At 49.2% G+C, this 13,557-nt stretch overlaps 1 protein-coding gene across 3 annotated transcripts in view; it reads right to left on the bottom strand.

The window, feature by feature from the left end:
• RIN3 (Ras and Rab interactor 3) overlaps nt 1-13,557 on the bottom strand; it is a 123,984-nt gene that overhangs the window by 85,159 nt on the left and 25,268 nt on the right. The window lies entirely within an intron of this gene.

Below are 13,557 nucleotides of genomic sequence, written 5' to 3'. Positions count from 1 at the left end.
TTATTCAGCATCTACGTAGCCAGGGGCCCTTTGGGGTATTAAAAAAATGAACAAACCGTGATCTTCGCCTTAAGGCACCTATAATAAAATGAGTAAGACATACACAGAAAAAACCAGCTGTAGCACAAGATTGGAATAAATATAACAGGAGCACAGTGCAACGGAAGTAGCTAATTCCAACCCAGGGTGGGTTCAGGAAAACAATGGCATTTGAGCAGAGCCCTGAAGAGGATTTTTAAAACACTTTTTAATTGAAGTGTAATTTATACACAGTGAAATGCACTAGTCTTTAGTATACAGTTAGACAAAGTTTTACGTATGTCTACACCCGTGTAACTACCACCCAGATCAAGAGAGAGAGCTGTGCTACCCAATACCATAGCCACTAGCCACATCAGCTCTTAAAAGTGAGTTGTCTGAACTGAGACGTGCTGTAAGTATAAAATACACACAGGATCTCAAAGACTTGGTATGAAAAAAAAAGACCACAAAATAGTTCATTAATAATATTTTACATTGATTGTATATTGAAAGGATAATTTTCGGATATATTGAGATAAGTAAAACATTATTAAAATTAATGTCACCTATTTCTTTTTACTTTCGGTGGGGCTACTAGAAAATTTAAAACCAAATATGTGGCTTGCATTGTATTTCTATTAGATATGCTGATACAGACATTTCCAGAAGGCTTTCTTGTGCCCCTCCCAGTCGACACTCCCTGACCCCCAAGCTGAGGATGTAAAACGTCAGGGTCCCCAGGGAAAGGAGGAGAATCACAGGCCTGAGAAATGGCAAGACAAAGTAGAGGTCCAGCCTAAGAGGTTCCAGACCGTTCCCAACACGCTCCCTCCACCCGACCCCCTACACACTGGCATGTGAGTTTGGATTCCAGAAAAGGAGGAACAGCATCTTGGTGCTTCAAATCCTGAGTCGGGTGGGCTGTGTGGTCTGTTTGCCTTCTACATGAGGAACGAAATCTCAGGATATCTGCAGGGGTGAAAACCTTAATCAGACAGAAGGGGCTAGTTATAAAGCCAGGAAGATGTGGCTGGTGCCTCTCCTTTGCTCCACGTCCCTTGATGTTGCCCATGGGCACCAGAGATAAAGCTGGCTGTTAAGGAGCTGCCGGGGGGTGGGGGTGGGGGGTGGGAGGAGGCCAAGATGAACCCTGTTAGAGGCACAGAAAAGTGGAATCATTTGCTGAGGTCAGAGGGCAGCGGGAGCCAGGAGTCCTGATGAGGGGACGCGCATTTCCTCAAGGGGAGGGCGAGGGTCCTGGTGGTTCTCTGGGTGGTGGGGAGGCTGGGAAGTGTGGGATGAAACAGGTCTAGCGGTGTTGGGTTTTGCAGAGACCAGACTAGAAAGGTGTGTGGTGATGAGAGATCCGGCAATGTCAGTGTGCTAAAAATTCCCTCCTCTGATGCCTCCACTCTAAACCTTCGGAGGAGCCCTCCCTCCCTGGATGCTGCGTGGGCCGTGGGTTCCTATGGATTTCCCCTCTGGGTCCACACAGAAGAGTGTGCCACGTCACCAGGCCAACAGGAGTGTCCCAGGCAGCTGCAGGCGTCATGGGTCTGGAAGGGGCAGCAAGGCAGCCCCATGGGTGTCCACAGGCTGTGGAATTAGGTCCCATTTGGAGCTCAAGGCCAGGGCAGCCCAGCTCATACTGATGTGACCTCTTCCCAAGCCCTGAAATGTGGTCCAGCATCTCCTCTGGGAAAGCAGTGAAAACAGTGGAGGCCAGAATTACCCAGAAATAAGCATTCGGGGCCTGTTAGGTTTTTCCAACCTCCCGTGGAAACACAAAACATCCTCTGGCACCAAAAGGCTTTATCATCATCCTAAAACCTTCTCACTTGGCCCAGGGCTTCCCCCAGAGGCCAGTTAGGACTCTAACGGCAGCTGGAGTGAGAGCAATTGGCTCCCTCTCTGCCACTAACTAGGCTTAGGTAGCTTCGTTAAGTCCATGGGTAAGTCTGTTCCCTCTTAGGGTCTCAGTTTCTGCTTCTGTCTGCTTCTCAGACTAAACCACTCAAGAGGCCAAAGGCTCTTAGGATATTGCTTTCCAGGAACTGTCCAAGCCTTTCAGTGTTCTCCTTTCCCTCTGGGTGGGTCAGGGCAGAAATCACAAGGGCTTGCTCAGGGCCCCCTGAGTGGTGACTTGGCAGGACCTGAGGCTTGGAGTGGAGCCTGTCAGTGTCAAAGGCCGCAGCAAGGTCTAGACGTTAGAGCAGGAGCAGCTGAGGCTAGGGGAGGCTTGGGCCTTGCACCAGGTCACAGGAGCAGCAGAGCCCTGAAGGGACAGGGTGACGTGGACACCTGCTTTGACGAGGCCAAAGAATGGAAACGGGGCCAGGAAGTCGCCTTCTAATCTCTGAGTCCCTGCTGACCTTGGGCCTCGTGTCACTTGAGCTCTCTGGATGCCCACTTGAGACTATTAAATGCTGGTGCTGATGCTGGGGTTCCAGGCTGGACTGTCGGGCTCGAGCAGGATGGCAGAGACGTGAACGCCCTGAGCCGGCACCCGGGCAGGCTGCTTCCCTGCCATGATTACTGTTATTAAACAGCTTGGCCACACCAGCTTTAACTGCCAGGGACCATCACTGAGCCCACATTGGATACGTCATCTGCTGGCACGGTCGGCCACTCCAGCTCCCATGCCCGCCTTCTCACCAGCCAAGATCCAGCTGAGGGCCCTGCAAAGGCAGCCCCAGGAGCCCCGGGTAATTAATGGCACTGTTAGCGCAAAATAATGAGCCTAGAAACTTTAGAGCAATTCCACCGGAAAGAGAAATCATTCCATGACTCGTTTTCCTTCTGCTTGCTCATGGGAAGGAGAGCAATAAGCTCTAATCAGCAGTCCTAACAGCCTTCCGATTCAAGGGGCGGGTTGTCCGTGGACACCCAGGCTGCCCCACCCAGACGCAGTGTGGTCAGACACCAGGGAAACCCTTGCCCTGGGCCACAGGGACAAGGTCTGGGCTCAGCATCCTGGCCTCAGCTAGGGAAGGAGTGATCTGGCGTGGTGTGTCCACGCTCCCTGGCGTGGTGCTGCATCCGGTCACCGGCCTATGAAACCTGGGTGAGGTGGAGAGGAGAGCTCTGCTCTGGGGTGGAGAGGCCGCCCGAGGGGGCCACCCAGGTGGTGTGGGGTCAGCTCAGGGTGCAGCATCCTGGCTGGATGCTGCCTGTATGGGAGAAGGCCCCGCCGTTTCCCAGCTTATGAGGGCGCCAGCTTCGGGCTGCCTGTGTGGGTCCCAGGGAAGCAGCTCAGAAAGTTCCAATGAAGCCTCATTGTAAGGAGAACTGAGGCCCCCTTGTGCAGACTTGGCTGGAACTTGGGGGGAGTGTGGGATGGAAGGGGAGGACCAGGAAAAGGCCGTCTCCATCCCACCCACGATCCTGACCTCAGGCAGGCCTCACCCCAGCTTCAAGGCCAAGTGGCTGTATTGAGATAAAGAGACCTGGTCCCAGGGCTTCCCTGGTGGTGCAGTGGTTGAGAGTCTGCCTGCCGATGCAGGGGACACGGGTTCGTGCCCCGGTCTGGGAGGATCCCACATGCCGCGGAGCGGCTGGGCCCGTGAGCCATGGCCGCTGAGCCTGCGCGTCCAGAGCCTGTGCTCCGCAACGGGAGAGGCCACAACAGTGAGAGGCCCGTGTACCGCTAAAAAAAAAAAAAAACAGAAAACAAAAAAAAGAGACCTGGTCCCAGCAATCAATGTTATGGGACGGCCCGATCACTTTGTGCAAGGTGCATGAGTATACAAATGACACAAATGCTTGAGTATACAAATGACACCAGGGTAGGAGGGGCCCTGGTAATGCCAATCAGGGCAGCAACGTGCCCCTTCATCCATCAGTAGCCACAGCACACCGTCATCCTCACACCTACTGGAGTGGGCTGCACTGTGTCCCCCAAAGAGATAGGCCCAAATCCTAACACCTGGCACCTGTGAATGTGACCTCATTCGGAAAAAGGCTCTTTGTAGATGTAGTTAAGTTACAGATGACATCATTCTGGATTTAGAGTGGGCCCTAAATTCAACGAGAGACAGAGGACTTCCCTGGAGGTCCAGTGGTTAGGGCTCCACGCTTCCACTGCAGGGGGCACGGGTTCGATCCCTGGTCAGGGAACTAAGATGTCACAATCCACATGGCGCGGCCAAAAAAAAAAAAAGACACAGAGATAAAAGAAAGCCATGTGAAGGCAGAGGAAGAGAGTGGAGTTATGAGTTTTTTGTTTGTTTGTTTGTTTGTTTGTTTTTGCGGTACACGGGCCTCTCACTGTTGTGGCCTCTCCCATCGCGGAGCACAGGCTCCGGACGCACAGGCTCAGGGGCCATGGCTCACGGGCCCAGCCGCTCCGCAGCACGTGGGATCCTCCCGGACCGGGGCACGAACCCTTGTCCCCTGCATCGGCAGGCGGACTCCCAGCCACTGCGCCACCAGGGAAGCCCGAGTTATGAGTTTTGAACACCAAGGATTGATGGTCACCACCAGAGGCTAGGAGGGAGGCATGGAACATATTCTCTCTCTGAGCCTCCAGATGGAACCAGCTCTGCTGACAGCTTGATCTTGAACTTCTGGCCTCCAGAACTGTGAGAAAATAAAATTCTATTGTTATTAGCTGCGGAGTTTGTGATAACTTGCTGCTGCAGCCCTAGGAAACTAATATACCTACCCTATACCTGATAGTCCCATGTAAAGACGAGGACAGGGCTTTCCTGGTGGCGTAGTGGTTTAGAATCCGCCTGCCAATGCAGGGGACGCGGGTTCGAGCCCTGGTCTGGGAAGATCTCACATGCCGCGGAGCAACTAAGCCAGTGTGCCACAACTAGTGAGCCTGCGCTCTAGAGCCCACGAGCCACAACTACTGAAGCCCGTGCACCTAGAGCCCGTGCTCCGCAATGAGAGAAGCCACCGCAATGAGAAGACCACGCACTGCAACGAAGAGTAGCCCCCGCTCTCCGCAACTAGAGAAAGCCCGCGCACATTAACGAAGACCCAATGCAGCCAAAAATAAATAAATAAAATAAATAAATTAAAAATAAAATAAAATAAAAAAATAAAGACGAGGATACTGAGGCACAGAGAGACTAAATAGCTCATCCAAGGTCACACAGCCTATAAGTGGCAGAGCTGGCGTTCAAACCCAGACAATCTGGATCCAGAGTCTGTGTTTATAACCTCTACACTATTCTAGTCCTTGAAGAAATTTTAAAAATTTCCCATGTATATGTATCCTTGTAGTACCTGGCAAAGAAAGAGCGTTCATTAATGTTTGTTATCCCATTTGGAATATATACAAACGCACACTGAGACACAGAAATATAACTATACACAAAAATAATTTCCTGAAGGCTCTGTGAGACATCATTAAGGACAGTTATTTCTGAGAAGTGTAGGGAAGTTGTTTCAAATTTGTATGCTAATTATGCATTACTTACAGGATTAAAACTCATTTTAAATAAATATGTGAAAATACATCTGTTTGTCACAAAAATGCATGCAGGGTGGAGACCTGGTGGCTCTGGGGCCTCCCGAGCCCAGCTCTGCACTGACTCGCTAAGGGGCTTAACTGCCTATAGAACCACGCTGACTCCCGTTTCCTCTTCTGTAAAACGGGGAGTAAGTAAAACCAGCGGAGAGGGTTTCTCTTGGGCGTAAATGAGATGAGAGGGCACGCCGTGCTTGATGATTATCTCTGTAGTGATAAAGAGTAAACCTCTAAGAGCTGTAACTGAATTGCCTGGTGGGGCTCCTGTGCCCATCGTGAGCTTCCAGAAGCCCAAAGCCTTCCTCCTTTTGAAATGGCGCCGACTTCTCGAGCTGGGGCTGGACTGTCCAGAAGCCCCAGAGGGGAGTTTTCTCTGTCTCTGACCTTGAAGGCCCGGAGAACCAGCCGTGCCTTGACACTCCCAGGGTGAGGGAGGACAGTTGCTCATTGCTGTCCCCCACCCCCCTCTTCTCCCTTCTCCTCCACGCTGACTGCTCTTAAATGAAATGACTCCCTCTGTACAGAGGGGAAGGGACCAGATGACAGGGACAGGCGTGTAGGGGTGTGGGGGGAGGGGGGATGTTGCAGGAAGACGCAGCAGCCTCTCAGTGGACCCCTCTCACGACAAACTCACAATCAGAGATGTGCTGGTCATTTCACACACTCTGCACAGCCTGAAGATGAGGAACCAGGACTCACACAGCCTCAGTCCCAATCCCTGCCATATCTGGCCGTGGGACCTAGGACAAGGTATTAAACCTCTACGGGCCTCAGTTTTCTCATCTGTGCAATGGAGCTGGTGATACCTGCCACATGTAACATGCATCAAGCATCGCCTGGTACATGAGAACACCTCCAATAGGTCATTATTCTACCTGGGGTAACCACGCACATGGTCATGCCCTGTTTCTCTTACGAACACTAGCAACATGAGAAGTGGCCTAAGATAGGCGAGAGCCCATGGCTCAGCCCCTAAATGCCACCAGAGCACCAACGGGGTACAGCACTCCATGAGAATGAAGACAGTTGCACCTGCTCTGAAAATGATTTCCAAAATCTAAAAGAGACGGAGGTGCCGTAGCCCAGGCCCCAGCAGCCCCACTCCCAGGACGCACATGGTATAAGGAGATGATTGGTAATGGAAGCATTTATAGTGAGAGAAAATGGGAACAACCAAAGTCCGTCCATGAGAGAACGATAAATAAGTTGTGATTAGTCCGCCCTGGACTATCGCACAGCTGCTGAAAGGTAGGAACCAATCGCTACACGGTTAAATCTCAAAATCCTGTCAACCGCATGAATATTAATTCCCCGATCTTGATTCTTGTGCTGAGGTCAGGTAAGAGAATGTCCATGTTTGGGAAATCCCACTGAAATATATGGGTGTAAAGAGGCACAATGTCTGCAAATTACTGTCACAAGGTTCAAAAAAAAATGAAGGAAACAGAGAGAACCAGCAGATTGACAAAATGTGGACAACTGGTAAATCTGAATGAAGACTGTACTACAGGAATTCATTGTACAAACCCTGTAACTTTTCTGGGAGTCTGAAGTTATTTCAAAAGAAAAAAGTTAACGAGTTTTTAAAGTCAAACAAACCAAATCCCCAATGTTGAGTGAAGAAAGCAAATTACAGAAGGAATGAAAGTATTTCTATAAAGTGTAAAAACGTGCACAACAGTTCTGTGTCTTGTTTGTGGATACACATGCACACCAAATTCAGGATAATGGTGACCTCGGAGGGGCTGGAAGAAAATGGGGTCAGGGAACTGTGTGAAGGAGGCTTCAGCCAGTTCTGTAATGATCTGTTTGCTTTTAAAACACCTGAAGCAAAGATGGCAAAAGGGTAGGATTTAACAAAGCTGAGTTATGGATGATCAGGGCATTGCTATGTTTTTCTCTAGATTTCGCTACCTTTGAAATATTTAATTAAAAGGCAAAACAAAAACCCCACATGCACACACCTTTTCCTAAGGTCCCAAAGCATGTCACAAGCCGAGGCGATATAGAGCGGGGGTCTCTGAACACCTAAGCCTGTTCGTTCCGCCAGGGCCATTTCCCTGGGATTGACTCCCGCTACTTTTTCTTGGCATTTTTAAGCCAGTTCTGGAGCCTTGAGGGCCTGTGCTGAAAGGTAATCAAGATGAGTCCATTCAAAGAATCAGGCCCCAGGGGACTTTTAGGAAAACCCTCTGACAGCTGCCACAAGGTCACCAGAGCAGAAGCCAGAGAAGGTCACTGGGGCTGTTGCTCTGCACTGTGGCAGCACAAGACTTGGGCCAAAGAGCAGCACCTGATGCCAGAGGGAGTAACAGCTTGGAGTTCCAACTACAGGTGAAGATGCCAACAGGAACAGTCCAGCATGGGCGGCAGGCATCTGGGGCTGGGAGCCGCCTCCTCTGGAGGCTCTGATATGATGAACAAACACCCTCCCTGGGCTCAGTATCCCCCACTCTAAACAGGGAGACAACGCCACTGAGAAAATAAAATTCGTATTTTATGGCAAGATGAGAAAATTTAAACATAAAAGTTTTCTTTGCCGGTTTGGGCCTCCTCCCCCCTCTTTAGTGTGTGCTGTGCATCTGCATTAACCAGACCTCCTTAGGAGATAACATTCCTTCTTAATCTTGTAAGGGGCCACGATGACCCATGACCCACTGCGTGCTTTGTAATGTAGATCTGGATTGTGTAAACTGTCAATTATATGTCATTTGAGTATGGCCCTTTGTCTCAAAAACGTATATACCTGTGTTTTGACCTCTAAAGGGTGGAACAGTTTTCAGAGCTTTCTGAAAGACTGTCTCCTGGGTTATAATGCTCAGGTTGGCTCAAACAAAATTTTCCATTTCTTTCCAGCTCAACTACTGATGAACTCTTTCATCTACACCACTTACGTCAAAGGTTGTGTGAGGGTCAAATGGTACAGCATAAGGAAGAACCCGGACACTTAAGTGGTAACTCCTAGATGAGATGGAGAGCTCAAGACAGTTCATGGAGGAAGTCAAGGCTCATCAGACCCTGGGGCAGGGCAGGGAAGGGGTTCCCACTGGTAAAGAAGGATCTGGGAACTTTAGGGGTGGGTGAGCCCCCCTGGAACTGAGTTGCCCTGCCAAGTTTATAATTAACCTCTCAATCCAAAACTTTATTCCCTTTCTTGTCCCGCCCCTGTTCCCCTCAGGATCGAGGTGTATCAAAGAAAAGTGGAAATTAAAACTGAGTAGGGCACTTTGGGGCCTTCCTGGATACAAAAGCCCCTCGTTGTCCCCTGTTTCTTGTTTGTAGAAAAAGGCTTTGGTCTCCTAGGCCTTCCTTGAGTTCCAAAGAGCAGATTCAAGCAGTTACTAATTAGGGAAGTGAAAGAATGAAGAAACAAAGGGAAAGCAGTCAATCAAGAAAAGTAAAGACAGCTTCAACAAGAGTTCAGTGATAAAACAGAGTCCTAGCTCCTCCTCAAGGGGTATACATAACAATCGTTCTGCAGAAACTGAGACAAGCCAGCCAGGTGAGGGACGGTGACTACATGCTGACCACAATAAGCAGTAGACCCCAGACTGGCTGGAACCCGGTTGATGCTTAAGAGTCCCAAAGCACCACCCTGATGCCTCACCACCAACGAATCAGAAGATCCCTGAGCTGCAACCCTCATCCCAAATGTTGCCTTTAAAAACCCTTCCCTGGGCTTCCCTGGTGGTGCCGTGGTTAAGAATCCGCCTGCCAGTGCAGGGGACACGGGTTCGAGCCCTGGTCCGGGAAGATCCCACATGCCACGCAGCAACGAAGCCCGTGCGCCACAACTACTGAGCCTGCACTCTAAAGCACGCGAGCCACAACTACTGAGCCTGCGTGCCACAACTACTGAAGCCCGCGTGCCTAGAGCCTGTGCTCCGCAACAAGAGAAGCCACCGCCATGAGAAGCCCACGCACCGCAACGAAGAGTAGCCCCCGCTCACTGCAACTAGAGAAAGCCCACGCACAGCAACGAACACCCAAGGCAGACAAAAATTAATTAATTAATTAAAACAAAAACAAAAACAAAAAACCCTTCCCTGAAAGCCATTGGGGAGTTCGGGTCTTTCTTTTGAGCATGAGCTGCCCATTCTCTTTGCTTGACACCTACAGTAAACGCTGTACTTTCCTTCACTACAACCTGGCGTCAGTAGACTGGCTTTGCTGTATGTGGGTGAGCGGACCCAAGTTCTGTTGAGTAACAAGCATACCAAAAGACCTGTTGGAGAAGTTGGTCTGGATCAGTGACGCACTAGTAAGCACTGGTCTAGGACAAAAAAAAAAAAGTCCTGATATGTAGTGAATGCTGATTGCCATTGTAAGTACTCCCACCATTGCTGATAATAAGCTATCAATGGCTTAACAATTAGCTTAAAGTTCCTAAATATTGAACAATAGGCCTTTGTGAACCTATCAGCTGCGGCACACCCACTGGAATTTTAACACTGTCCTCTACCTCAGATGTTCCCCTAACGCTGGAGTCCTTTCTGTACCATCCCAACACGTAGTTGTATCTGTTTGAAGACCTCTAATGATGGGGTGCTCACTACCTCACTGGGCAACCCATTCCAAGAAGCAATCCTGAATTTCTATGGAGATGAAATCTGCTCCTCTGAAGTTTCTCCTTTTGTTTCTTTTTCTACACTTTTTAAGGCCACAGGGACAACTCACCCCACCCCCACACAGCCCTTCAACTATGTGGAGAAGGCCAACACATCTTCTCCCCCCACCCCTAGTGCCGTCTCTTCTCCAGGTTGAAGAGCCCCCCTCTTCCACGTGGTACCCAGAGATAACATTTACCAGCTTTTCCCCTGTGGCTGACACTGAGCCCCACAGTGGTTTGCACACATTGTCTCCATGAATTTGCACACGGAGTGGTTTGCTTTTTAATAATATTTTAAGGTGTACGATGCAATGGTTTTTAGTATAATCACAGAATTATGCAACTATCATTACAATCAATTTTAGGACGTTTTCACCACCCCAGCAAGGAATCCTGTCCTCATTAGCTGTCATTCCCCATTTCCTCCTAATGCCCCAGCTGGTGTCAACCACTTATCCATTTTCTGTCTTAATAGGTTTGTCTTCTGATATTTCATATATGGAATCATACAATATGCGGTCTTCTGTGTTTGGTTTCTTTCACTTGGCATAATGTTTTTAAGGTTCACCCCTGTGGTCACAGCTCACTGAATGCATCAGTGCTTTATTTCTTTTTATTCCCAAATAATATTCCATTGTACGGACATACCACATTGTACGTATCCATCAGTTGATGGACATTTGGGTTATTTCCACTTTTTGGCCATTATGAATAATGCTGCTGATATTCAAGTATGCGTTTTTGTACAGACATTGTTTTCAATTCTCATGGGTATATACCTAAGATTAGAATTGCTGGGTCATATGGTAACTCTATATTTAGCATGTGAGGAACTGCCAGGCTGTTTTCCAAAATGGCTAAATAACTTACAACCCCACTGGCCGTTCAGGATGGTCCCAATTTCTCCACATTCTCATCAACACCTGTTATTATCTATCTTTATAATTATAGCCATCCTAGCAGGTATAAAGTTGTATCTCATTGTGCTTTTTTTTCTTCCAATTTTACTGAGATATAATTGACATACAACACTGTATAAGTTTAAGGTGTACAGCATAATGATTTGGCTTACATACATCATGAGAAGATCGCCACAATAAGTTAAGTGAATATCTCATTGTGATTTTGATTTGCATTTCTCTGATGTATAAGTACGTTGAGAATCTTTTAATTATTGGCCATTTGTATACATTCTCTAGAAAAATGTTTATTCAGATATTCTTTGCCTGTTTTAGAATTAGATTATTTATCTTTTTATTATTAAGTTGTTAAGTTCTTTATGTAGATTCAAGTGCCTTATAAGGTGTTTGGTTTGCAAATATTTTCTCCCATTCTGTGTATTGTCTTTTAATTTTCTTGATGAAAAGGTGACGGTGTCGTTTGAAACACAAGTTTTTAATTTTGGTGAAGTCCAATTTATCTATTTCTCTTTTGTTGCTTGTACTTTTGGTGTCATACCTAAGAAATCAACACCTAATTCAAGATCATGAAGATTTACCCCTGTTTTCGTCTGAGACCTTTTACGCTTAGGTCTTTGTGCCATTTTGAATTAACTTTTGTGCATGGTGTGAGGTAGGGTCCAACCTCCTTCTTTTGCATTTGGATATCCTGTTGTCCCAGAGCCATCTGTTGAAAAGACTATTTTTTTCCCCATTGAATTTTCTTCACACCCTTGTTGAGAATCAGTTCATCATAAATAATGGAGTGGTTTTGAGCCCCCTCATCTGCACCGTTTTTATCCTTCTGAGTACCCACTGTTTTCTCATCCTGTCTTTCTCCATCTGAAATGTCGAGTCTCGAGCAGGGAAAGGATTCCCCAGGTGTGCCTTGAGCAGCTCAGAAAGGAGCATGACCATCACCTCCCTCAATCTAGATAGTTTACTCCTATTAACATGACCTAAGACAGCATCAGCTCTTCTGCAGCTACATATATAACATTCTTGGGGAACTATGGGAAACTTTTTTGGATTCTGAGGTTGTGGTCACATTGTGGAAAGGAAGGGAGGTAACAAGAGTTTAGGAGATGAGTAGTTACGTGCAAATCCTGTATTCATCAGGAGAATGGGTATGATATAAAGGAAATGACACTGAGCTCAGACTCAAGAGGCCACGGTCTGGTTGTGCTGTTCACTCTGTGACCTTGGGTAACTCACTTCCCCTCTCTAGGCTCAGCGGCCTCTTCAGTAAAATGAGAAGACTAGACTAGATCTGGAATGGTAAGTAGGCTGGATTTCCCTGTGAACCCCAGTTGATAGGCAGCAGCTGCCTGGACTGTTATGTTAAAGGCTCAGCTGAGAAAGACTGCTAGGATCTCCTAGTGATGTCTGCCGTGGGCTCTGTCCTGGGCTATGCATTGTCTGAGCACGGACGAGACCCAGGACTGGGGCTCCTTCCAGCACTATGCATTCCATGATTCTGTGACTCAACTGACCCCTGGCCCGGTGCCACCGGAAGGCACTCTGCCGAGCCAGGCTGGCTCTGGCCCAGCAGACAGCCTGAGAGAAGGCAGGCAGCCAGGCCAGCTTCTCTGTGGCTTCCGCTCCACCAAGTGCTTTTTCCTGGACGTGTGGAAGTTGAGCTACAGCTGCCGCCTGGGTGCACCCCTGGCCCAGCCTTTGGAGGACACAGAACCGACAACGCAGCTCCAGGATGACCAGAGAGGTCACGTGGAGATGGAAGAGAGGCAGCCGGTTTCAGAATCAGCATCTCTCACATGTATAATGTGCAAACGCTCGGCCAATGCTTCCAGCCCAGTTCCACCGGCCAAATAACTGCAAGAGGCCCTAGGAGGTTCCCACAGACGCCTGAGGCTCCAAGGACTGTGCTTGGAATCCTGTTGTGAGAAAGCTCCTTACGTGTCTCCTCACCCCGAGACCAAAATGCCTTCCAAGGAGAGGTGGAGCACGGGTGCAGCTTGAGCCCCCGACCCCTCGGTGGGTCACCCCAGGGAAGCCGGGACTGGGCTCGGCAGGCCCCTGCCCAGAGCCTCGCAGAGGGGAAGTCAGCTCAAGCAGGTCTTCCGGGCCCCGGAAGTGCTGAGAACGGGTCTGGCTGTCTCAGTTCGCACGTCACAGCCCACATCAAGGGGTCGAGTGGGTCAAAGGCCTTCAAACTTTCCACACCTGTGTGCTGCAGGACTCCGCCACCAGCGTGTCAGGCAGTGCCCGGCTCGCAGCCCTGCCTCCCAGGCTGCCTGCCGGGTGCCCTGCCGTCCACCTGTCCACTGGGGCCTGGGTGGAGCCCGCGGGAGGCACCTGGCTTCAGTGCTGAGGCCCTTCTGGTGGCTGTTCCCAGACCCCGTTTCTCAGATGCTCTGACTGCTGGCGCACAGCTTCCCTCCGCCCGGCCTCCAGCCCTGGATGCCCACAGCCTTCCTGGAACTGGGGCTGAGTTCCTCCACCCTCCCTCTGTAAGCTTCTTTGGCTCACGGGTCCCAGTCCCTCTCCCG

Source organism: Mesoplodon bidens (assembly GCF_964165515.1).
Source record: "Mesoplodon bidens genome assembly, chromosome: 3".
Lineage (NCBI taxonomy): Eukaryota > Metazoa > Chordata > Mammalia > Artiodactyla > Ziphiidae > Mesoplodon > Mesoplodon bidens.
This window is presented reverse-complemented; position numbering and strand designations above follow the sequence as displayed.